Source organism: Dermacentor variabilis, chromosome 8 (genome assembly GCF_050947875.1).
Source record: "Dermacentor variabilis isolate Ectoservices chromosome 8, ASM5094787v1, whole genome shotgun sequence".
NCBI classification, from domain to species: Eukaryota; Metazoa; Arthropoda; class Arachnida; order Ixodida; family Ixodidae; genus Dermacentor; species Dermacentor variabilis.
In genome coordinates this window covers 50,853,546-50,880,167 of record NC_134575.1, presented here as the reverse complement: position 1 = coordinate 50,880,167, position 26,622 = coordinate 50,853,546, and the positions used below count along the sequence as shown (strand labels likewise).

The following is a 26,622-nucleotide window of genomic DNA, read 5'->3' as shown; positions in this document are numbered from 1 at the left end:
TTGAGACCGCCGTGGTTGCTTACCCGCCGTGGTTGCTCAGTGGCTATGGTGTTGGGCTGCTGAGCACGAGGTCGCGGGATCGTATCCCGGCCACGGCGGCCGCATTTCGATGGGGGCGAAATGCGAAAACACCCGTGTGCTTAGATTTAGGTGCACGTTAAAGAACCCCAGGTGGTCAAAATTTCCGGAGACCTCCACTACGGCGTGCCTCATAATCAGAAAGTGGTTTTGGCACGTAAAACCCCAAATATTATTATTATTATTATGAGATGACGCGTGCAATGATCCAAACAGGAAAAGTAACCCCACGGAAAGAAGTACCACGCGTGCAAGCCTTCTTTTTACGCTTTGTTCTCAGCGCTGTAACCTGCCCTGAATGGATAGTATTTATCGTGTCTTTGTTACATCTCCTGCGGTACAAACAAAAAAGAAGGTTGCACATTCTGATCACAACGTCGACAAGTGGCTTGAATTAACCTCCCAATGCCCGGAAACGTTGGAACAGACTAGCCCCCGAAAACTGCCTCACAATACTCGCTTTCCTTGAATGCATGCTTGACGAAGCGTAGAGCAGCACTCCCGTGAACAACGGAGCCAGGATAGCTCGCGTTAGGTTTAAAAGGCTCACTTTGCGACAACTCGTTTTGCGTAAATTCTTAACTCGACAAGTGTGCGCGGCTGTCTGGTATTCCGCAATTGCTATCGGTCAAAAGAATTGCTTTTTTCTCTTTTGCAAGCAACATGCACTAATTGAATGAACATGTTCAGAAGTGAGGTTGTCCCAATCGTCGCAAGAAATTGGCAATTATTAAGCTTAAAGTTGCTCACTGATTGTTCGAACTGATCGCCCTTCTTTCATTCTCGAAAGCGCTACACCCTAACGGACGCTATACGGAGCTGATTGAGACCTCTTAATGGCCACCTCCGTCTTCAGTGTGGGTCGTGCTTCATTTTAGCAGTTTTATCAAGCACGAAATGTGCTACAAACACAACCACACATCCACGAGAAAGCACGCTTCCTAGTGAACCCTTATATGTCAAGCAACTGCTGAAAAAACTAATTACTTTCGGTGAGTTGTGAGGAGAGTCCTATTGTCTTCTCTTCTTTCCGCAGGATTACTTCCACGTATGATGGTCCTGAACATTCTCTTTAACCGACCGAAAACAAACACCACATAGAGATCACGACACACACACAAGATTGAGCGCCAGAAGCCCTTCTAGCGCTAACGATTGGAGAATTCTCTTTGTAGTGACCGCTTTTTCCGCGTGGCTAAAATGTGCAGTAAAGCACACCAAACTCTATTCCAGCGACGAGTCCCTTTAAATGACGGTCTTGTCAATCAAAACCACACCGCACAACGTTCACAGTATGTCGTTCGACACCTTGGACAGTTTCGCGACGCAGGCAGCCGAGCTCTCCTTCCTCGTCCTCTCGGCTTCGTCGACAATGGCGCGCGATCGGCCCTTGCACGACGACGACCCACCGACGTGCGACGCCTTGCGACCGCAGCAGATCACCTTGCGGAAGCTCTTGCGGAAGTTGTCCGAGAGGAACGCGTACAGGAACGGATTCACGCACGAGTTGGTGTAGGCGAGGATCTGCGACGCGATCTGGACGACGATGCGCGGCGCGTTCATCGTCCTCCCGTACAGGTCGACGCTCTTGAGCACCAGCACCACCTGCACCGGACACCAGCACAGCGCGAACACCACCACGACGACCACGACGAGCCGGGTGACGCGCTTCTTCGAGCGCATGCTCTCGGCGCTGATGCGGCCTCCTGGAGCGGCGGCGAGCCACAGCCTCTTCAGCATCAGGAGGTACAGCACGAACACGATGGCCAAGGGGACGACGAACGACGACATGAAGAAGGATATCTGGAAGGCGACTATGTTGTACCCCATGTCGGTGCGGAAGGTGCAGGCCGAATAGGAGTCCTCGATCAGCACGACCCCGTGAGCGAAGAGGGCCGGCACGCAGGCGGCCAGGATGACGACCCAGGTGAAGAGTATGGCCAGGTTGGCGTTCCTCTCGGTCCTTATGGACATGGACGTGATGGGATGGACGACGGCGAGGAACCTGTCCAGGGACATCAGGACCAGCGTGTAGATGCTTGCGTACGCGCACACGATGACGAGGTACTGGACGATCCGACACCAGGCGTCGCCGAACGGCCAGTAGTTGAGGGTGTAGTCCCAACCAGTGAAGGGGACGCAGAAGACGATGAAGAGCAGGTCGGCCATGGCGAGGTTGATGATGAGGTTGTTTGTGGTCGAGCGCATTTGCGGGTCGCATAGAACGACGAGAACCACGAGAGCATTGCCGAAGAACCCGATAACGGCGATGGCACCGAACAGTATGGGCACGGCGATGGCGAGCACTTCCTCCACCGTCTTGGTGTCTCCGTCACTGTCGTACTCGGCGTGTTCCTGGTGGTTCAGGAACGTCGAACCAGATAAGTTTTCGCTCACTCCGGCCTGACATGGACCGGCAGTTCCATTGCAAGGCGCTGCTGTGAGGATGCCCAGTAACGTATTTTGCGCCAGTAGGGTCAGGAAGGACGTCAGCGCGGCCAGTGGATTCGCTGGAACTTTGGGAGTGGAGGGGATCAGAAGGGCGTTGTCGCTAGCGTTCGGCGCATAGGGCGGGGTCGTTGACCGCAGAATTGTGACCGCCTGCTCCATGATCGTTAAGTGTCCAGGCGATCTGCTTTTCTGCTTTGTCCCTCCTTTAGCTCTTGTCGCTTTTATGGGCAGCTTCCATGTGGCACCTAGTAAAAGAAAAACAAGAAAAAAGAGAAAGACAGCGTCAGTCAGAAGATGAATTTTAGTAACGTTTACAATGAGGTAGTACTGGCGTCAACCTTCAGCACAGTAGCCTATTACGCAACATAAAGGTGGTCTTTCTTAAGTTTTATGGAATTTGTAAATATTGCATGCGAAAGATAGCATAATTCTTGTCCTTGAGCTGGGTTATTCGAAAAGCCAGATATTATAAGCATGAGAAATCGAAACACATATTCAATTAATTAACAAAAGGTAACTCATTTTCTTTTTAAATAATTAATTCATGACACATATTCCAATTTCCGAACTGTAGCCGGTGAGCTTGCGACACGTATCCACTTCAAATGAATTTGCAGGATGGTGCTAGTTTCGAGACATTTCCCAAAGTATGGATTGAAATGCATAGGCGTTCTAGTTACCTTTGTGCTTCAGTACATAAAAGAGTGACTTGTTAAAAAAAGTAATTGGAACGGTGCATTTTTAACCCGGGCTTGATATCGCATATCTCCAAGCTACCATCATTACAAAGTTTTTTTTTTGTTTTTTTCTTCTTCTCGTAATGGTGATAGCACCTCGGGATGTCAGAACGCCAAGTGATGAAGGATACTGCAAATGCTGGCACTTCAACGCTGGATCGGCACGCAACAAGTATGATGATACTATAACCATTTGTTGGCGAATTCTCGTTTACGTTGGACGTCGTCGTGATTTCGGAAACCTGGTATACTTGTAACGACATACTTCCCCTTCGAGTCTATCAATTTTTTTTTAACCGACCCTCTCGTCGGGGCGGTGGCTTGCTGCAGCTCATTTCTGAACACTTAGCTTGTAAACTTCTAAGATTTTCTGCGATAACGCCAGACCACGAAGCTATAGCATAAGAACACTGAAGTACGCTCCAACAAGCTGCACACCTCATCACAGTTGGCGATTGCAACATAAACCTTCTGCAGTCAACTGAGACATCCGGTGATTTTCAACTACTGCTTGATTTTTTTCGCATATGTACTTGTCAAATTATCGAGCCTGCTCGTATCACCTGTAATGCTGAAAGCCTTATTGGGCTAGTTATTACAAGTGGCACAGGTTATGCAAAACTATGTGGTACTATAGTTGCTAGAAATTAGCAGTCATTTTCCAATTTAGATGTTTTATAAGTGCAACGAACAACTCATTGGCACAAATACATTGTCTCCAGTACATTACACAGTGCAGGAAGTTAATAGTAAAACATGACCTAACGTTAGGCGTGAGATTACTCGAACAAATTGGAATGCTGTTTACGAAGCTGATAATGCAAATGAGGCGTATCACATGTTTCTTCGTTTGTAAAAAAAGAGCTTACCACAGAAGTTTTAAATTCAAAACAATTAAGGCTCCCAGGAAAGGCCGCAAAACAATGGATAACATGAGAATCTCTGAAAATTATTGACAAGAAAAATCTGCTATATGCAACATTCGTGCGAATAAGAGACAACGATCTCTTGGAAGCTAAGCGGCACAGAAATTCTGTAACTAAACACTATAGTGAAGAACTAAAGACGTATACTATGAAAACATCTTTAATAGGGAAATGCATGTGGTGAAATGTTATGGCGAGAAATTAATAAGCTCATTAGTAATCGCTATTTCCGAAATGATCCACATGAGATCACTACACCTAGTGAGATAGTAAAATGTGAAAAACTTGCAAATAAATTTGACGTGTACTTCACGTAACTCGCGCCATGTCAATTATCTACTACTTATGGTGCACAGGATAAAGAATACAGGGACTTCTTTAGGTGTACCTAATATGAGCACTACCCATCTCTTACAAAGAACCCCAGAAGAAGTTTTTTCGGTATTCATGTCTCTGAAAAAAACTACCGGTCGTCATTTTGGTGACATTCAAATAAAACCTATTAGAGCAGTATTTCATCTTCAGGCACCATTCCTTAGTTACTTATTTAATGCCTGCTTATCCACAGGAATTTTCCCAGAAATTTTCCCTGACATAATGAAGTATGAGAGAGCTAGGGCTTTGTACAAATCTGTTGATAGAAACGTTTTTTTTTTTTCTAACTATCGTCCCATTTCCATACTTCCTGTGTTCTTCCAAAGGGCTAGAAAAAAATCATGTATCAACGCATTATCTCCTTTTCTGAGAAGTATATTATCTCCTCATCAATACGGCTTCCGTCGGAGCATTTCTGGGGAACTGTCCCTGCTCCCACAAAGATAAATCATACTTAATTCATTCGTAAAGAACATATTAAAACTAGATGTTTTCATTGAATATTCCAATGTTTTCGATAGAATTCACCACGGAATTTTCCATGCAAAACTAAGCCATTATGGTTTTCGCAGAACTCCCCTTAGCCTAATGCAGTCATAGTTATCACAAAGGAAGTAATCCGTAGTTGTGAAAGAAAACCGGTCCTCTTTATTAGGTATAACATCAGGTGTACCGCAGGGCAGCGTATTAGTGCCACCACTGTTTAATATTTATATTACTGATATAACCAGAATTAGCGATTGTGCGGATTTTATAATTTATGCAGATGATACTAGGTTATTTTTTATGGCACTGATTTAGGTAAGCTTATAGATACAGCCAACAATATTCTTAAATATCCATTTATATGGAGTGCAGCAAACTCCTCAGTAGTGAACTCCCCAAAATATAAATTTGTATTATTCGTACCTGTACATAAAGCTGTCTCCCGTAGTTTACGTATATAAATTCGCGCCCGAGGTCGTGAATTAAGTTACATCATTAGGAATAACTTTTAATGAAAATTTAAACTGAAACCAACACGTTGACAAACTAACTGGAAATATAGCTCAAACGCGCGGCATGTTGTCCAAATTTGGACAAAAGCTTCCGTTAAAAATCAACCTTTTGCTTCGTAATGAATTATTATTCTCTCATATTAACTACTGTAGTTAATATGACATTCTCACACAACATTCTCACACAAAACAGCCCTTGTATGTAACATTCTTCCTTCTACGTTGTTGCTTTGTTTATTTCTGACCTGTCTTTGTTTGATTTGTTGTGTTGTTGTGATGGCGTGTTGATTTGTTAAATGCAAGCATGCGTAGTATTTCTCCTCGTGCATCGTTCTTTTATTTCTTTCTCGCTTTCGAGTGTGTTTCAGTTATCTCATATTGCATGCGTTCTATAATTAATTTTTTCTATTGTATAATTGATGGCGTTCAGCAAAGCGTCGACTTATATATGGTTTTTGTGTAAGTTTGTATAAGGGTGTAAAATATGCATGTGCAGGTGTTGCTTATTTGTATTCTGCGGTTTTCCAGGCCAAGGAAAACGGGGTAGGGGCCTTGTCAAGCTGCTAGCTCAGCGGCTTCTTGCTCCTATCCTAGCATTTTCTTTTTTTTCCCCGACCTTTCTGTAAGAACACCGGGGAGGGGGAATGACAAAATGGGAAATGCTGACTAACATTTGACTTCATTTGGTTTGACTTGATTCTGGAAATTCCTTCCGAGCATGGATATGCCTTACAAACTCACCAGCTATAATTTACATATTGCAATATGTGCCGCGAAGTAATTCATTCCCTAGATAATTATAGTTTTTTTGTTGATTGCTTGAATATGTGCTTCGATTTCCCGTACAAGTAATGTCCGCCTCTATGAATAGCCCACGTCAAGGACTAGAATTATGTTATCCCCAACGGGCTATCTTTATAAACTCCGTAAAACTTAAAAAAACGATCACTCGCCCTGTACACAGTGCAGTGTAACTTCTGGAGGATTGTAATTTCACGAGGATAATTTCTTAGGTGACAGTGCCAGGATGGCTAGAGTTTTACGGTAGTTATTCGGGCAGCTTAGTTATCTTGTAGATGACGGAAAAGAGCATAGCCACTGGACAAAATACTGAACGTTACAAATAAGCTGCGTGGGGTCGGAGGCGACGAGAAAGTGAACTGAAAGCAATGGGGTTTAGCACTTGGGCTATGAGCGACGCCGTAGTGTGGATCTCGGAATTATTATGGGACACCATGTGCTATGACGCGCCTCCGAAGCACGATACACACAAGCGTTCTGGCATTGTGTTGCAATATGCATCTTGCTTGCAAAGCAATGCGGCCTCCCTGGTTGACAATCGAACTCATGACCTCGTGCTAAGAAGTAGAACGCCATAACGACTAAGCCTGCAAGAAAGCTGCAGGGGCAATAATTTTGAGGAACACTTTCTCAAAATTTTGTCTGCTTTAGATCTAGATCATACTCCACAAGCAAATCGGTGGAAGGAAACATCATCATCAGCAGCAGCAGCAGCAGCAGCCTGGTTACGCCCATTGCAGGGCAAAGGCCTCTCCCATACTTCTCCCACTACCCCGGTCATGTACTAATTGTGGCCGTCCCTGCAAACTTCTAAATCTCATCCGCCCACCTAACTTTCTGCCGCCCTCTGCTACGCTTTCCTTACCTTGGAATCCATTCCGTAACCCTTAATGACCATCCGTGATCTTCCCTCCTCATTACATGTCCTGCCCATGCCCCCCTTTCTTTTTCTTGATTTCAACTAAGATATCATTAACTCGCGTTTGTTCCCTCACCCAATCTGCTCTTTTCTTATCCCTTAATGTTACACCTATCATTCTTCTTTCCATTTTGGCTCCACAGCTGGAGCCAGAATATTCGAGCGTTTTTGCGTATGACTTAGCGACATGTCACTTCCCTCTCAATTTTCTTCAAACATCATGAAAAATAAATTGTTGCCTTAATTTCTTGTATATTCGATAAGAAGAGGCTGTAACGAATACAAGAAAGGCAGACGGGTTAACCAGAAGAGAAAAATGTGCTTCGCTGCCCTAGAATTGGGCACGCGGCAACGGGAGGCTCAAACGTGATAAGAATGTAGAGAGACACACAGTATACATACACGCGATCACAGCCAGTCAAAGCCACCGCGCACGAGCATAGTAGAGGATCACAATGGAGCTCAATTAGGACAATTAAGCCTAAAGCCGTCTTTTCGTATTTGTTGTCCATAAAGATACTGTAGCAGTTCCTTCGTCACCCACTGCTCCGACGGCTTCTGAGGTCAGCATTCCAAAGGGATAATATTTTTATCGAAATTTTTTTTGTCAACGCAAGCTAGCGCACGCGCGGGCCATCATTTCTGTGCAATGCAAGTATAATAGTTACACACAAAATTTTAAAGTGTGTTCTGGCGACCGCCGCCATCACACGAAGCGTTCCCAGTCATTCTAATGCAAATAGCGAAAGGCTACGTAAGGGCCATTCCCAGCCATCGCCGATAATTAAAGCAGGGTAGCATCGCGTCGGGGTGCGAAGGAGCAGCGAGAAGTCCACGTGGTGCAAGTTGATTGTATTGGAATTCTCGGGGTGTTCCTCAAGGAGAGGGTTCATAAGCAGTTCGCTCACCTTAACTGCTCAGTACGCTACGCGTCTCAATATGCAACTGTAGCATTACGAGAGTGTACACTGTAACAAAACACGCTCATAAGATGTTCATACAGATGAAGTGCTCAACATAAAACACATAGGACGCTCAAGGAGGGAAAGTTGAGCGAATGACAGCGACGGTGCGTACGACACGTGCAATTTTCTAGAGTTGAACGAAGAAGACAGGCATACGCCACTCCACAGTATTCCATCGTTCGAGAAACGCCGCAATCGCCTTGGCTTGTGCTTTCAGGATGCCACGTTATTTGATTCTCAGTGACTTTATCAGTGAAACATCTCGCTGCCGCTTCGTTTTCGGGTACGCACTAAAACTTACACCAGGCTCGGGCGAATTAATCCGGCTTTTCGGCACCGAGCAGTAATTCATGCTTTAAGAGTGCGCAACTGAATCGCTGCCTCGAGAGAAAAAAAAAATTGCACGTTATATGTGAACCTGCAATCAGGCTTCGATCGCCGAGCCAGCGAGCTGCGTTACTCGCCTGCAGCAAAGGCACGAACGCCAGTCACTTGTTGTCACTTCCTACGTATACGTCATAGCGACAGAAGCGCCAGTCTCTCCATTGGTGGCCCTCGTGTCCAATATTAGGTGGAATACTTAGCAGGAAGCCCCGCCGAAGCACCGCAAGTATTCCAGTCATAGAAGTCGCATTTCGCGCGTTCCTCAGTGTCAATATATCCTTACGGACGCAGCGTTATACAGGGTGTCGATACGAAGGCTTTAAGCGATATTTAATACTAGCCGTTTTAAAAGGACGGTTCCTTCGGAGACATGTGGCAAATGGTGGGGACCAAGACGTACTGATTACTTGCTACGTAAAAAAAACATCCTTCATTCCTTTTTAAACTGTTCGTTTCAGCTGGGCTCATTGTAACTGGGAAGTTGAAGCGAGCTCTCCGTGCAAGTGCTCAGATTGACCCTGGTGTCCAACTCGTCTCCAGCCGCCGAACCTTCCCCCCACCTCACCCCAAATTCAGCCGGGCGCAGAGCCGCTACCCTGCGTCTGCTACAGACAAACACGTACCCCTCACCCGCCCGCCTCCACCTTATATTCCCAGACGTTTACACTACCCCCAACTGCCGGTGCTGTTGCATTCACCCTGCTACGCTTCCGCATATGCCGTGGGAGTGCCCAGCACAGTACACACACATTAGAGAGTTTTAGTTTGGGGGACGCAAGCGGCTTGCTTGCGCAAGAACTATGGGCGACGGTACTGCGCATGCGCAGAACCGTCTGCGCATGCGCAGTACCGGCGCCCCTGGTTCTTGCGTACGCAAGCCGCATGCGTCCCCTAACCTAAAACTCTCTATTAACACCACGACCCTCTCGTCGAGGTTGCGTGAGGCTCTGCGGAGCTCCGCCCTCGACGACCAAACCTGGGCGACCCTGCACGCCCGTGAGGCGGCGGCGAGACAAGCCCTTGGGCCCGGCCATCATGAAGAGCTGGTTCTACAGTCAAAGTTTATTCCCGCTCCCCTCCGTGCAAGCCATATCAACGTGTGGATCTGAAAGAAAAAAAAAATGGTATTCACCGGCGGATCTGTGGCCCGACGATGTTCTGCTGTCAGAGCACGCGAAACTGAAACTGCTGGCGGGCTGCAACAAGCGCACAGCCGCGCCTTTCGAGGCGACGTTCTCAGTCAACAGAGGGCAGCCAGCGCGCTTGTTGTCAAGGAAATGCGCACGTCGTTAAGAGAGAGAGAGAGAGAAAATAATGCAGAGAAAGGCAGGGAGGTTAACCAGAGGTAGTTCCGGTTGGCTACCCTGCGCAGGGGGAAGGGTTAAGAGGACGTCGTTAAGGTAGTGCACAACGTGTCCCTGTGCATAGTGTCCCGCCCACACGTACTCGGTGCTCACTCTCTCCCTTTCTCCCTTTTCTATTCCCCTTTCCCCCACCCCCAGTGTAGGGTAGCAAACCGGATACTCTTCTGGATGACCTCCCTGCCTTTCCTATCCTTGCTTTCTCTCTCTCTCTCTCTTACGTCATCAATTTTTTTCATACATTTTCTCTTTCTTTCTTTAATTCTCAGTCAAATTCAAACAATTTATGAGTTCAATTAAACGCGCTAGTCCACTGTTGGTGACAGCACGCTAGCAGGACAGCCAAGTTACTTCAGACGAGACTATATATTTTGCCGCAGTAACATATTTTTAAAAAAACGCGTAATTTAGGCCGAAAGCTGCGCTTACGTGGTAGCACGCAAGGATATAATTATCTGAGAGGCTGAAACTGTTAGATTGTTTTATTTTATCGAATAAGGACCGCTGTTTTACGTCCAGCTAACAACTCCACGGGGAAGAGGGAAAGAAAGTTACAATGACCACCTTTCAACTCGGCGATTACGACGACCCGCGTCCACAGAGTGCTGCTACACCTAAAGCTCAATAATGCTCGATATTCTGGCTCCCCGTTTGCAGTAGCTATTCACAACGCGAAAAAATCCGCGACTAACTTGCGAGGCCAACTAAATTCACTTTCGTGGCATCAGAACCACGTGTGAAAACAACGTCTGGGGGGCGACCGCTAACCACTAAGCGAGAGTTCCGGAATCATCAAAAATGAAGTTATCGTAATATGAAGTGTATGACGCGATAATAAGTACTTGCTTACAATTATTATTATTATTATTATTATTATTATTATTATTATTATTATTATTATTATTATTATTATTATTATAGTTGAGCGATATGTTGTGTGGTATCACAGAGATTGCCGATTGATCACCACATCGCGGCACGCCGCTAAGCGCGGCATTCACGCATCATCATCATCATCATCATCATCATCATCATCATCATCATCATCAGCCTGGTTACCCCCATTGCAGGGCAAAGGCCTCTCCCATACTTCTCCAACTACCGCGGTCATGTACTAATTGTGGACATGTTGTCCCTGCAAACTTCTTGATCTCATCCGCCCACCTAACTTTCTGCCGCCCTCTGCTACGCTTCCCTTCCCTTGGAATCCATTCCGTAACTCTTAATGACCACCAGTTATCCTCCCTCCTCATTACGTGTCCTGCCCATGCCCCCATTTCTTTTTCTTGATTTCAACTAAGATATCATTAACTCGCGTTTCTTCCCTCACCCAATCTGCTCTTTTCTTATCCCTTAACGTTACACCTATCATTCTTCTTTCCACAGCCCGTTGCGTCGTCCTCAATTTAAGTAGAACCCTTTTCGTAAGCCTGCAGGTTTCTGCCCCGTACGTGAGTACTGGTAAGACACAGCTGGTTATAAACTTTTCTCTTGAGGGATAATGGCAACATGCTGTTCATGATCTGAGAATGCCTGCCAAACGCACCCCAGCCCATTCTTATTCTTCTTATTGTTTCAGTCTCATGATCCGGATCTGCAGTCACTACCTGTCCTAAGTAGATGTATTCCCTTACCACTTCCAGTGCCTCGCTACTTATTGTAAACTGCTCTTCTCTTCCGAGACTGTTAAACATTACTTTATTTTTCTGCAGATTAATTTTTAGACCCACCCTTAGGCTTCGCTTCCATCAATAGATTTCTCTAAAACGATGGAAAATACATTCTGTGCGCAACTAAAAAAGACACATAGCAAAAACAAAACGGGCATGATTCCGGGAAACGTAGCGTGCGATGATCAGGCATGGAGCGCTCGACATGGGTCATCAATGATCTTACTATACAGCGCAAAGACGAAAGCACAAGGCGTACTCACCCATTAAAAATACATGCCTTCGTTCCAATAAGGCATTGTTTCAAGTATTCATTTCTTTTTCCACACGCTGTTGAATTGTGGAATAACGTAGATGGTTCTCTGCGTTCATTGCCGACTAACCAGTTTCGCAAAGAACTGCCTAACCATGTTAGGTTGACATTGTTGCGTTCCTAAAGTTATGTAACCCACCTCCGCTATGGCTTTAAATGAGATAGCAGTATCTGTAAATAAATAAATAAATAAATAAATAAATAAATAAATAAATAAATGTTCCTGTAGATAACAAGAAAATGGCGACCAGCATTCACGCGCGTGCTACAAACCCGAAAAAAAAAAGTTATATGCGTAGATATGCGCACCGTACGCGGGGTTGTAAACACGGTAGGGCCTAGCAGACGATGGTTGTAAACACGGTAGGGCCTAGCAGACGATGGTTTTAAACACGGTAGGGCCTAGCAGACGATGGTTGTAAACACGGTAGGGCCTAGCAGGCGATGGTTGTAAACACGTAGGGCCTAGCAGACGAACCGCGGCGCCATCTACACCATCCGTGGTTCGGCCAGCGCCCGCCAGGTGGCGACACTGCTCTATCTCGAAGCCAGCAGCGCACCGTCTCGCGGACATCGGCCGACTTTAGCCGGCGAGAGACCGACCGCGTCCGTGCGCAGAAGCGGCGTTCCCCGTAGCTTTCGTTTCGTTACCGCAGCAAGTTGTGCGCACATCACGGAGGCCAGCGTCCAGCTCCGCGTTCTCTATAGGGAGCGCTCGCAAAGCACGCCTGCACCTTTCCGTATAAGGATTCTTGCAAGCCTAATAATTTCAGGGCAAATCAATATTCTGGCCCCCCTACTACCACTATACAATAACAGCTCCCTCTCTCGGATTCAACGTGCGGCATTCAAAGCGGTCCGGCGGTTGCTTCATCAACGCATTTGTACATTTTGCATGCGGCTAAAGAGGGCGGCGTCGGAGCTGGCCCCGAGAAAGAACTTTCTCTGCATGCTCTATTCTTGATTAAATGGTGCATGCGATTTCTGCCTCCTAGGTAGGTCGTCTTCAATGAAATGAGCGGGAGGTGAGTGACGCGTTCTTTTTTTTTTTCCTCCAAGATATCTGTACAGCTGACCTCCTTTGTTTTCAGCCTCCGCACACACATATGCGCCTGAGGCAGATTGCAACCATATGCTTGCACTAACTCGACTTGAAGTGTTACCCAATTGTAAGCAACTGCTACTCCCTTCTTTGTTCTATAGCGGTCACCTTTCGGAAAAAAATACGAATAAATTACGGAATTTGATGACGTTTCAATTCTAAGCTCCCTGGGAAATGCGGCGCTTAAATTCGCATTAATGACGTATGCGGTTCGCACAGACAGGGGAACAGAAAAGATATGACTACAATTTCTTTTCATCGCGTTCTGCGACCGCTCAAGAAATCGCTATGCCTTCAAGTCTCCCAATGGAAATATTTTGTCTAATCTTCGGATACCCTAGAAAGCTATTGCCTTTTTTTTTTCCTCGGCACCCATTTCGTTCTATTTAGAGAACACCAGTTACCTGTTCTGCATACGAAACATATTCATTTATTCATCTTTACCGAGGTCTCGTAACAGAACATTTCAATAAGTGTGTGGGGAAGGGGGCCGAGGGTTTGGAGGATCGTAAATGTATTCCCGAAAAAAAAAATCCCTGTTCTTCCCCATGTGACACAGTGCAAGGCCTCGAAACAGTAGGAATGTCAAATGGCATTATCTTTAGTTTAGCTTATTATAAACAGCTGCAATATTACAAACCCTTCCAACGACAATCAGGAGAAACTACAATTTTAATAGCGACGTGTTGCATAACAAAAAAGATGCAAATAATTTTGTTCAATGAACTGGCTCTGAATGCATGAAACGCAATAAAATAAAAACAAAAACATCTGCTAAGACAGTGCAAGTTGTAGTTCCATGCATCAAGGAAATCAGGGAAGATGTTTAGACGGCGTTATCACGTGCCCATTAAACAATTAATTTAAAGAAAGATGTGTTCCTGCAGCTATTTTGTTTATGTCTATGGAGTGAGCATGTCATAGGCACATTTTAAAGGTGAAGATAATTGTCTCGGTGGACCGCACTCTGGCCTAAATGTATGTCTCACACAAAAAAAGAAATTCAAAGAAAGGCAAATTGTTTAGAAAGGTCAGACTACATTAGCTGTTTTTTTTTGTTTTTTTTTATTTCAGCAACCCTACTTGGGCACCCGAGCCCGCATTTACAAAATGCTCATACGCCATAATTATTCGTAAAAGAAAATTCAAGCCAATTTGGATGCTGTACATATCACTAGCGAAGGAGGGTGGCCAATGCCAAAGCGTACTTTTGAACGAACAGCTGTGCAAGTTCGGCCGCTGTACTGTTTGTGAATCGGTCTGTACGGTCCTGTACATGCTGCACTACATACTATCACACATGAGTTTTCGAACTGCGTTTCTTTTCCTTCTAAATCTCCCCAACATAATCAATCTTTTGTGATGTCTTACTCCTTCTTAGAATAAAATTGATAAAAAGCGATTTGTGGCTTTTTTGATTTAAGTTTGTTTTTTGTCAAGGATTATTTCCCTGCAGACACCTGGATATCGTCGCGAAATTTTGATAGATGGCGCTTCCATCCGACGATATCGAGGAATTAGCAAAAAAAAATTACCTTAACAAAAAATGTATACGCCACCTTCAGCTATTTCCAAACAACGCGACTTCATGATACAGTGTCACCGGTGAAATGTCTTTTCCTTTTTTTTTTTCCAGCTAGACTTGGTTGCAGCTACTGGTTTTTCATGTGTGCCGGAGAACAGGCAGTAATCATCGGATTATTTCTTCCGCAGCTACGCATCACAGTCTAAGCATCGTGCGCCGTCGTTGAGATTGTTCCGACGTTATCGGAGACAAATTTGGGACGAGGCAACTTCGCCATCCAAGTATAGAGCAAGCCTGTATATTAAAGTTTGGATTGCACGACATTTTGACGAGACGCACAGAAGAGAAACACACACCACAGAGGGCTCAGGGTGGCAGGTAATCCTTTCCACGTGTTAGTATCTGTAGCGCAATAATTGCTCAAGGAAATCGGAACCAGGGCACCATTACCTGGGAGGGAGCCTTGCGCTGCAAGCACACGTGAAAAAATAGTGGTGATGTTGTACGTTCATTCGATCGCGCACCGTGTACAAAAAAAAATTGCTAAGCGATGTAATGTAAAAGTGGTGCTTTCCGCATCGGCAAAATTGCGGAGCTTGCGTACGAAGGTAAACCCAGGTGCCACACAAAACGAGGCTATGAAACACAACAGAGAAAGAAGTTCGTCAATTGCACTGAAGGAGGGCATATTCTGTTCCACTTCAGTGCGGAAGAAAGTACATCGGACAGACTAGACGATGTTTGAACGAAAGATCAAAGGAGCACAATTATAATGTTTCAAAAGCAGTCGCCGCACAACTTGGTATGCATTGCAGAGATTGCGGATGTGGGCCATTCTTTAAGAAATACAAGATTGTGAGCAACGTGGGCCATTCTTTAAGAAATTCAAGATTGCGAGCAAAGATGGCAGCCAAATGACGCGAGAGGTAATTGAAGTTGCTGAGATTGCGCATGTGGGAAATATGTGCGTAAGCATGCCATCCGTCTCCATTAGTGCGAAAGAAATAGATTTCCTCACGAACAAATCTGAAACTATGTACTTTCGTTCTTTTTTTTTGGGATGTCGAGGGCAGCAAAAATGATCACGTGACAAAGCCGGCTTGGCATTGTGGATGGCCCTGTTTGTAAAATTAAGAGCTCTGTGGTGTGTGTTTCTCTTCTGCGTGTCTCGTCAAAATGTTGCGCAATCCAACCTCTAATATGCTATACCGACACGCCCAGCCTTCAACCTTGGCAAGTCTGAATAGTCCTAGCCATCACAGGCGTTGCAATGGTGCATCTATATCACAAACTACCCAGCGTTCTGGATGTAAAACGCTAGTACGCATATTTTTAGAGGCTAAAAACCATTATGCTTCTGAGAGTCTATGCAATTTAGCTTTCTCTCGTGAATGCAACAAAATCATTTAAATTTGGTTCATGGCATGCGTAATAAGAACATTTCTGCGTCTTTCATGTATCTGTATAATGAAATCAGAGTTGTGCTCTAGGCAAACCTTTCACGGAAAATCTGCCCGTTGAACGCGATCTAACACAATGGCGTAATTTGTCAGCGTCAAATACGACTAGGATGCAACACACGTGAACCTCAGAGAACAAAAAGAAGCTGCAACTTGATTTGTCAACGAAAGCCGTGCCAATTATGCGCCCTTCCATCCGTCATTCCCTGTAATGTGGAACTACTCCGACGGGCGATTTCCTTTATGAAACTGTAGCCGAAAACTCTAAAGCCCAAGGGCTGCTCCTGTTTGTGGGTTGATTGAGGGAAACCCTAATCCTGCTTGAATCCTAACGTCTGTGTGGCCACACCTTTTGAATTCAGTTCCCGTGAACTCGCCCACCCTTGCTGACAATTTAACAACGGCTTTATCAGAGTGGCCAGGAGTCAAAAGACAAAAAACGGCAAAAATGAACGTGCGCAAATCCCGCATCACGTCTGTGCTGCCCGGCCAGAGCTATCACCCAGTGTGACGAACCAATACGTCCTTTGTCGGCAATACTTACGCGCGAGACCGTGAAAGGCTTTTGACAGCATGTGTCACACATCCTATGTGCAGGGAAGAGGCGCAATTTCACTGACGTTTCTCATTGTTATTGTTGATAGCGACGATGATGATGATGATGAAGACAGTCCGTCGTTTGTTTCTTTTCTGTTATTTCTTTGCGTGGAGAATAGGGGACTGGGGAGGAGATTGCGGGTTGGATGGGGTGTCAGTGCGCCTCGAAACAGGCATGCCGAAAAAAAGGTCGGGCATCACAACAATACGGACAATCCTTTTTTTTTTTGGTTTTCTTAGACGAAACTCTTATTGATGAGGGAAACGCTAATTTAGGTTCCCCTCGGAACGCGCAAAGAAACGTGAGTTGCGCCCACCAAAAAAGCAGAGACGAGGGCGGCGGGGTAAGCAATGAATAGCCATTCTCGTGGTACGACTGAGAGCAAGGGCACTGCGAATGTAAACAACAAATAACGAGGGAAACAATAATGCCAGGAAAACGAAGAACGATTCCAGGGAGGTCACTGCGACCAAGTGCGACAAGCTCGTTGGAAGCTACTACGACTACCCTAGAAAAAAAAAATTGGGACGCCCCTGAAAGGCAGGCACCAAAATATGAGGATTAATGCGCAATAAAGCGAAACGGAGGCGAGTGGCCCATTCCCGTCGGCGGTTACAAACGGTATATCGCCGAGCACGGCACGCGTTATTGCGCGAGAGCGCAGTCTTCAGCTTTTGTCTTCACGCACACACAGAGCACATGAACTGCTGCATGGCATGTCCTGCATTATTTATCGTAATGGTTACGGGCACCGTTGCCCGAACTCAGGTCACATGTCGGCGCTCTGCACAAATGTATGTGTGTGTCTGTGTCTGTGTTTCTGTGTGTTTGTGTTTGCATGCGCTTGTGTGTCTGTTTGTGTGGGTGTCTGCATGTGTGTGTGTGTGTGTGTGTGTGTGTGTGTGTTTTTGCGTGTGTGTGTGTGTGTGTGAGTGTGTGTGTGTGTGTGTGTGTGTTTGCGTGTTTGTGTGGTTGTGTTTGTGTACATGCGTGTGTGTTTGTGTCTGTATTTGCTTGTGTGTATGTTTGTGCGTGCGTGTGCGCGCGCATGTGTTTGTTTGTGTGTGTGTGTGTGTGCGCGTGCGTGTGTGTGTGTGTGTGTGTGTGTGTGTGTGTGTGTGTGTGTGCGTGCGTGTGTGTGTGTGTGTGTGCGTGTGTGTGTGTGTGTGTGTGTGTGTGTGTGTGTGTGTGTGTGTGTGTGTGTGTGTGTGTGTGTGTGTGTGTGTGTGTGTGTGTGTGTGTGTGTGTGTGTGTGTGTGTGTGTGTGTGTGTGTGTGTCTGTGTGTGTGTGTGTGTGTGTGTTCAGCACCTTCTATAAAGTTTCCGGAGAACGACAGAAGATGAGGATTGATATTAGAACGGGTAGGAAGAAGCAATGCCGTACGCGCTCCCGAGCTCGCATCGCGACAAGTGAAGTTCGTGTTTCTTCCCTAAGGAATACTCAGCCTTACCTTTTTGCTCACTGCTCGCCTTCGGTATAGTATTTCAAGATTTATAACGCCGCAGTTTACGATCTCTGTCTTTTTTTGTGGTTGCGTTGATTCGTGTTAGGTCAATGAAGACGAATTAAATTAGGTTGGTAGCCACAACACATATAAAAAAGCGTCTCAGTCCAGAAGCAGCTGTTCTCCTGCATATTATGTAAGACAAAAAAAATGTCAGCAGACTTTAGCGATTCTGAGGTGTCCGACCTCTTCCAGTAACAGCAACACTTTTCCGCAATAACGACCGTCTCCTTGTTTCTTTACTTGCTCGCTTGCTCTTGAAGAAATTGCGATCGCTCACTAAGGAAGAATGGGGAAGAAGCCAGCGTTTACGTCGTGGTTATGTAAGCATATATTTATATAGGTGCTAATAAAATGAAACGTCTGAAGCATTATTTTCTTGCATGGTACTTACACATATTCTGTGATACTAGCGAAAAAATTAGGTGTAGATAAATAACTGAGACCTTATCTTCTTGATCAAGTTCGCTGCTTTCTTTACGGTACAGTAATACGAACAGTGGCAATTGAAGTATCTGCACACAATTTTTCCGAGGTCCGCAGCGGTGACAAAAGAAAACAGAAATTGCTAAAAAAATTATGTAAAATGGTATGGGAGCATCTGACAGGAAGGCGGGGGGAGGGGGAGTGGGCATAAGAACGTGAGGTTTCGCACACTAGCTCAGCTCAGAATGGGCCAACACGGTTCAGAAGAAGACAAAAAAATCTCAGCCCGTGGTTCGACGCGCCCCGAAGCACAACTCAGGCTGGCTGCCGCAAGGCCAACCTCCGTTTGAGCAGCAACGACACGGCAGTGTTTGCCGCTGGGAGCCGTAAGATCGGAGGAGAAAAATTTATGCGTTACGCTGCCCCGGAGAAGGTCATTTATTTATATTTATTTACTTGTTGCAGGGGCAGGGGGAGGGGGGCTCTTGCACATACGCGTATATCATGTGTTTTACGTATTCAAGTTAGTGTGTACAGCCAGAGTTACGTGACATTGGGCTTTATGGCACGATAACTGCAATTTATGGCGGCGTTTTACTTTTTCTTCGTTTTCTTTCTTATCTTCCCGTTTGTATTTTACACTCAAGCTATAAGACGTGATTCGAGAAAGAAGCCGCGGGTTCGTCAGCACGTGTAGGGCTCAAGGAAAGGAGGTCGCGTGTTGCGCGATGCGCCCGAAAGTAGACCAGTGATGGCTGAAGGAACGAACTTGTGCATGCAGTATCTGGGCATGGCCTCCGAGATCTGACAATAATGATGATGATGATGATCCTCTACAAAATTAAACGGCGGCCCATGGCACCAAGTTCGCCCTTCGAAACTTTTTTGCGCATTCAAATATTTAAGTTAGGGCTGGGCGTATATAGGAAGTTTGGAACGCGAAACGAATATCATGCACCAACACTCGTTATTTGTATTCGAAAACAAACTATTGGGTATCTTTCGAACAAGGAAGCTAACCAGATAATTCTCAACAACCAACTGTTAAATCCCGCTTGCGGTTTTCTGTCTGTTAAACGATGTATCGCAAAATTATGAGAAGTGGAACAACGGCACAAGTTTTCGAAGTAGCGCAGCGACAAAATGGATAATTAGGCTTTTCTTTTTTCTTTAGGTTTCATGGTAGGAGCCCGCGCACATGACAACCTGCGACTTTTGCTTGTGTTCGACGATTTAGCATATTTGGAAGAGTAGTCACGTACAACTGCTATTTTCCATGCCATGACCAGTGATATTTTTCCTCACAACGAGCCCTTATACATTTTATAATTCCACGCACGTCCTTCAGCAGCTTATTATTTGTTCCCCGCACGTTCTGTTATTTCTTCAGTAAATATTTATTTATCGGTAACCATTTATGCAGTAGTAGCTACATATCCTTGGAAGGCTTGCTTGTAATCAAGTCCTGAAGACGTTCAGCGGCTATACGTGCGGCATTTTAATGACAAATGGTAAATTTTATATTTAAATCTGATCCTCACCGTCCCTCATCCTGAACTCTGTGTTTTTTATTTCCACTTGTCCGTACAAGCTTGCGCATGGCACTTAATGATACCGAAATATCTGTCCCTGTTTTAAATATACACGTCTGCTATTGAATATTCGATATTCGATTCGTATACAAAAAAAAAAAAATTGATATTTGCCCCACTCTACGGCAAATGCTTTTAAGTAAGGCGCATTATCCACTGTCAATAGGAAGTCCACTCTATCGTGCGTTAGCTCATTTGCTGCGGCACCAATCTACCAGTTGTCCTTTCTTTATTTCTCTTGCAGTATCCGCAGCAGTTTAATTTGTCTTTTTCCTACCGTCCTTTAAAGCCTGGCACCTCGGGCAGGCTTAGCGCTTCCTTGTTTATCGTTGCATAAGTACTCTTTAACCCAATATGCGCACTTACTCTTGTGCCGTTTTCGATTTCATGCGATTCGACTTCATCTGAACCTGTGCCTAAGGTTTCTGAAGACGCCCTGATCTGATTTCTGAGAGTAGCGCACTGTGTTTCCAAATATTAGTTTTCTTCCGTTGTGACTCTCCGTTCTGCTATTTGGCATTCTTCCACAGCTGGCTTCCTCTCTATTATGCTATCTAGAGCCATATTTATTTCGGTGCCTACCTCTCATCTGCCGCCGCGTACTCCATTACCGTATTATTCAATAACTAGGTTCCTGTCCTTTCTGCACGGTCACTTGGAGGGTTTCTGAGCCACCCCTCGTGCTCGCAGTTTTGGAGCTCGCAAGTGGAGCGCGAAGACACTTTTATCTCAGACGCTTTCTTTTCAAGAGAAGCCTTCTTCTCACTTCTTTTTCTGGACCGTTTATTTCGTGATATAGCAGATTACCATACGCAGCTGCTAAAGGCGATAGTTGACATCAAGGAGGGTGTTTGGATCAGTGCGCTCCTTTCCACTGTTACTACTTGTCTATAATCGTTTACGAAGTTTAATAAACACGCAGACGTAAGAGAAAGCATGCTTTAGAATTTCGATAATAATTACGTACTTCTGGAAGACAGAAGGCCACCATTGACAGGCTGCCATTGGAATCTGCACCTGGCAACGTTTAACAGTAGAACGTTATCTAGTGAGGACAGTCTAGCAGTGTTATTGGAGGAATTAGAGGGTAGTAAATGGGATATAATGGGGCTCAGTGAGGTTATGAGGACAAAATAAGCATATACAGCGCTAAAAAGCGGGCACGTCCTGTGCTACCGGGGCTTAGCGGAGAGACAAGAACTAGGAGTCGAATTCCTGAATAATAAGGATATGGCTGGTAACATCCAGGAATTTTATAGAACTAACGAGAGGGTGGCAGGTCTTGTTGTGAAACTTAATAAGAGGTACAAATTGAAGGTCGTACAGGTCTACGCCCCTACATCCAGTCATGATGACCAGGAAGTCGAAAGCTTCTATGAAGACGTGGAATCGGCGATGGGTAAAGTCAAAACAAAATACAGTATAGTGATGGGTGACTTCAATGCCAAAGTAGGCAAGAAGCAGGCTGGAGACAAGGCAGTGGGGGAATATAGCATAGGCACTAGGAATAGCAGGGGAGAATTATTAGTAGAGTTTGCAGAACAGAATAATATGCGGATAATGAATACCTTCTTCCGCAAGCGGGACAGCCGAAAGTGGACGTGGAGGAGCCCGAACGGCGAAACTAGAAATGAAATAGACATCATACTCTGCGCTAACCTTGGCATCATACAAGATGTAGACGTGCTCGGCAAGGTACGCTGCAGTGACCATAGGATGGTAAGAACTCGAATTAGCCCAGACCTGAGGAGGGAACGGTAGAAACTGGTACATAAGAAGCCGATCAATGAGTTAGCGGTAAGAGGGAAAATAGAGGAATCCAAAATCAAGCTACAGAACCGGTATTCGGCTTTGACTCAGGAAGAGGACCTTAGTGTTGAAGCAATGAACGACAATCTTGTGGGCATCATTAAGGAGTGTACAATAGAAGTCGGTGGTAACCCCGTTAGACAGGATACCAGTAAGCTATCGCAGGAGACGATAGATCTGATCAAGAAACGCCAATGTATGAAAGCCTCTAACCCTACAGCTAGAATAAAACTGGCAGAACTCTCGAAGTTAATCAACAAGCGTAAGACAGCTGACATAAGGAAACATAATATGGATAGAATTGAACATGCTCTCAGGAACGGAGGAAGCCTAAAAGTAGTGAAGAAGAAACTAGGAATTGGCAAGAATCAGATGTATGCGTTAAGAGACAAAGAAGGCAATGTCATTACTAATATGGAAGAGATAGTTCAAGTGGCTGAGGAGTTCTATAGAGATTTATACAGTACCAGTGGCACCCACGACGATAACGGAAGAGAGAATAGTCTAGAGGAATTTGAAATCCCACAGGTAACACCGGAAGAAGTAAAGAAAGCCTTGGGAGCTATGCACAGGGGGAAGCCAGCTGGGGAGGATCAGGTAACAGAAGATTTGTTGAAGGATGGTGGGCAGATTGTTCTAGAGAAACTGCCCACCCTGTATACGCAATGCCTCATGACTTCGAGCGTACAGGAATCTTGGAAAAACGCTAACATAATCCTAATCCATAAGAAAGGGGACGCCAAAGAATTGAAAAATTATAGACCGATCAGTTTATTGTCCGTTGCCTACGAAGTATTTACTAAGGTAATTGCAAATAGAATCAGGAACACGTTATACTTCCGTCAACCAAAGGACCAGGCAGCATTCTGTAAAGGTTACTCAACAATAGACCATATTCACACTATCAGTCAGGTGATAGAGAAATGTGCGGAATCTAACCAACCCTTATATATAGCTTTCATTGATTACGAAAAAGCGTTTGATTCAATCGAAACCTCAGCAGTCATGGAGGCATTCCGGAATCAGGGGGCAGACGAGGTATATATAAAAGTACTGAAATATATCTGTAGCGGCTCCACAGCCACCGTAGTCTTCCATAAAGAAAGCAACAAAATCCCAATAAAGAAAAGCGTCAGGCAGGGAGATACGATCTCTCCAATGCTATTCACAGCGTGTTTACAGGAGGTATTCAGAGACCTCGAGTGGGAGGAATTGGGGTAAGATAAGAGTTAATGGAAAATACCTCACTAACTTGCGATTCGCTGATGATATTGCCTTGCTTAGTAACTCAGGGGACCAATTGCAATGCAAGCTCACTGACCTGGAGAGGCAAAGCAGAAGGGTGGGTCTAAAAATTATTCTGCAGAAAACTAAAGTAATGTTTAACAGTCTCGGAAGAGAACAGTAGTTTACGATAGGTAGCGATGCACTGGAAGTGGTAAGAGAATACATCTACTTAGAACAGGTAGTGACTGCGGATCCGGATCATGAGACTGAAATAATCAGAAGGATAAGAATGGGCTGGGGTGCGTTTGGCCGGCATTCTCAGATCATGAACAGCAGGTTGCCATTATCCCTCAAGAGAAAAGTGTATAATAGCTGTGTCTTACCAGTACTCACCTACGGCGCAGAAACCTGGAGGCTTACGAAAAGGGTTCTACTTAAATTGAGGACGACGCAACGAGCTATGGAAAGAAGAATGATGGGTGTAACGTTAAGGGATAAGAAAAGAGCAGATTGGGTGAGGGAATAAACGCGAGTTAATGATATCTTAATTGAAATCAAGAAAAAGCAATGGGGGCATGGGCAGGACACGTAATGAGGAGGGAAGATAACCGATCGTCATTAGAGGTTACGGACTGGATTCCAAGAGAAGGGAAGCGTAGCAGAGAGCGGCAGAAAGTTAGGCGGGTGGATGAGATTAAGAAATTTGCAGGGACAACATGGCCACAAGTGGCACAAGACCAGGGTATAGTTGGAGAAGTATGGGAGAGGCCTTTGCCCTGCAGTGGGCGTAGTCAGGCTGCTGCCGCTGCTGCTGCCGCCGCCGCCGCCGCCGCCGCCGCTGCTGCTGCTGCTGCTGCTGCTGCTGCTGCTGCTGCTGATGATGATGATGATGATGATGACGATGATGATAAAATTTTAACGCGCCCTTCAAGGGTCAGCAATGACATCGCACAGGCGCCACTACATTACCCGTGTAAAGAGGTGCGCCAGTAAAATTACATCACTTTTCAGGTTTGAGCACTGATATTGTTTTGAGCTTTTAATATTTGATAGTCCGAGAAGATTTAGGATAAAAACACGTGCGCCGCGAGTGCTATCTTTATTGGCATTTGTTTATGGGTTGCCATTCTGAAAATTTAGAGGAATAATTTAGTCAGGAGCATTGTGCCCGGTTTGAGCAACTTTAGTTGTAGCGTAGCGATAAAACCCGCACATACGGCCACGGGTAGCCATATAGCATACATATACCTAAGTAAACCATGGCTTCGACGACGGCAACGATTCGTTTTGAGTGTCTATGTAATCGTCATCTAAACAACAATAAATTCAGCTATCAGTCAGTGCTCATCTCTCCTCTCTCTTCCATGTGTACCGGCTTAACGCTAAGTTTGTATCAGTGCATCCGTGCCAACTCGTCCACCTACCAACACTGTTCGCAGTGTCGCGTTTGCGACTTCTTGAAGAAACAAATGGACAGTTGGCGTTTGAAATCCGTGTGTGCTTCTTTATGTGCGCCTTCAATCTCATCCTCGCCTTCCTTCGCCGGGCTCACGTACCCAGTAGTGCGATGGCCCAACTATACAGCCCAGACTGAAGTTTTGAGCGTATTTCGTGATTTCAAACACTGCGTGCGTCACTGCATACAGTGATTGAGAAACAGCGTCAGGTATCGATTTCAACGGTCGCAGTCTCAGAACAATCGACTTCGATTGTTCTGAGAATCGATAGTTAACCACCAGAAACAAATTACACTGGCGAAGAGCGTTTGCCCAAAGTTAGCGCGACTCATACACTGCGGCGGAAAAATTGACAGCTCATTATTAATTGCCAATGCCGATGCGGCTGTGTCGCCTCGGTATTCGTATCTATCGACTATGTCCGTGTCCACCCTTTATATGCGGTTGCATTTATTGTTCCGCCTCCGACAGGGTATTGAATGCGACATTCTTCATCTCGGTCCAAGTCTTATCGATCGTCTTGTTTGTTCAGCTGATGAATCAAGGGACGAAGGCATATAGGGGAATCGATCGCTTAGGCTTCCTTCGCAACTTACTACCCCAACGAGAAAGCCGTTCCCTTGCCTTTTGTCTGTTTTTTTTCTCAAAAAATGAAAATAAAAAATGGCTGCTACAATCCTGTGAGATTGAATGAATCTGCATTAGTCACAACACTTGTCACAAATGTGCGACACTGAACAAATCAGTATCATGGCAATAAGGATCGATACATTCGCGAAATCTGGTGTTCGATTAAGAGAACTTTTGGTAACGGAAAAAAAAAATCGCAGCCCTGTCACAGCCGCAGCCACTCAGCCACAGTCGCAGGGTAAGCTGGAGCAGCGGCTCCATGGCAGCTCGATTTTTCGCCACCACGCACTGCAGGGTCTTCGCGGCGAATTCTCTTTGCTTCTTCTTTGGCGAAAAACGATCCGAACTGTCCGCCTGGCGTCGACGGCGAGTTGCGGCTTGCGCTGTTCTCTGAACAGCCGTCTGCTGTGCCCGACGTTGCCTGGTTGTAGCTGCGCGTGTTGCCTTACGATTCGCTTCTTCGGCAGCGGTTCGTACCTTGCGAGGAGACGCCATAACGTGTGCCGAAGAGTGTAAACACGGGTGTCCAGACTACGTGGCACACATATCACATCCCTTGACCCGTGGCACCATACGGTGCCGTTGGGGATGACGATGATTTACCATAGCATCCGCTGGCACGTTGGATTTGAAGTGGGACGTCTTTCACTTCGGTCAGCATGAGCGGCCGCTTCCTAAAAGCGCACGTAGCGTTACATGTGTGTAATATGAAACGTAACGAACAACGCGTAATACTAATATCGCGCACATCTTTGCAAACGTACTACCCACGCGCATCGCTTTGGCGTCGTTGTTTGTAAGAAGCCATTACGTGATAATAGATGTATAGCGTTCGCAGATCGCGGAGCTGTTGCGTCATGCATGACGGAATCGGGAGATAAATTTAGCCTCTCTCTCGGGTTTCGTGGAGTTGCAGCTCGGCGGTACGCTTGTCGACCCGACCTGACGTGGGCGCGTTTGAGAGGGCTCAGTGCTCCGTCAAATTTAAATCTGTACTCATCCAGCGATATAAGGGTTACAAGTGAAGCGTGGCAACTTGCTGCTGGAATTTGACGGTGTCTCTGTGGTGGCCCTCGAAACGTAGGGACCTAAAAATGGCTTAAAGAAACTCCGGCAGCAAGGAAGAGGGATGAGAATCTGCGCTCCAACTCGTTCGAGCACGGCATGGCCTGACCACGAATGCGAGATCTGAATGTAGGAGCCCGACTGGCTGTATCGTAAGTTAGGCACGTATAGGGACTGTGATGCGTGTATAAATGTCACGTGTGCATTTGGTGGCGTCGATTCTGCGCCCTTGTGCCCCTACGGCCGCA

The 26,622-nt window shown here is 45.6% G+C and overlaps 1 pseudogene; it reads right to left on the bottom strand.

The window, feature by feature from the left end:
* Window positions 1-806: 806 nt before the first annotated feature.
* The window catches only part of LOC142591023 (allatostatin-A receptor pseudogene), an 88,848-nt pseudogene continuing 63,032 nt past the window's right edge, over window positions 807-26,622 (bottom strand).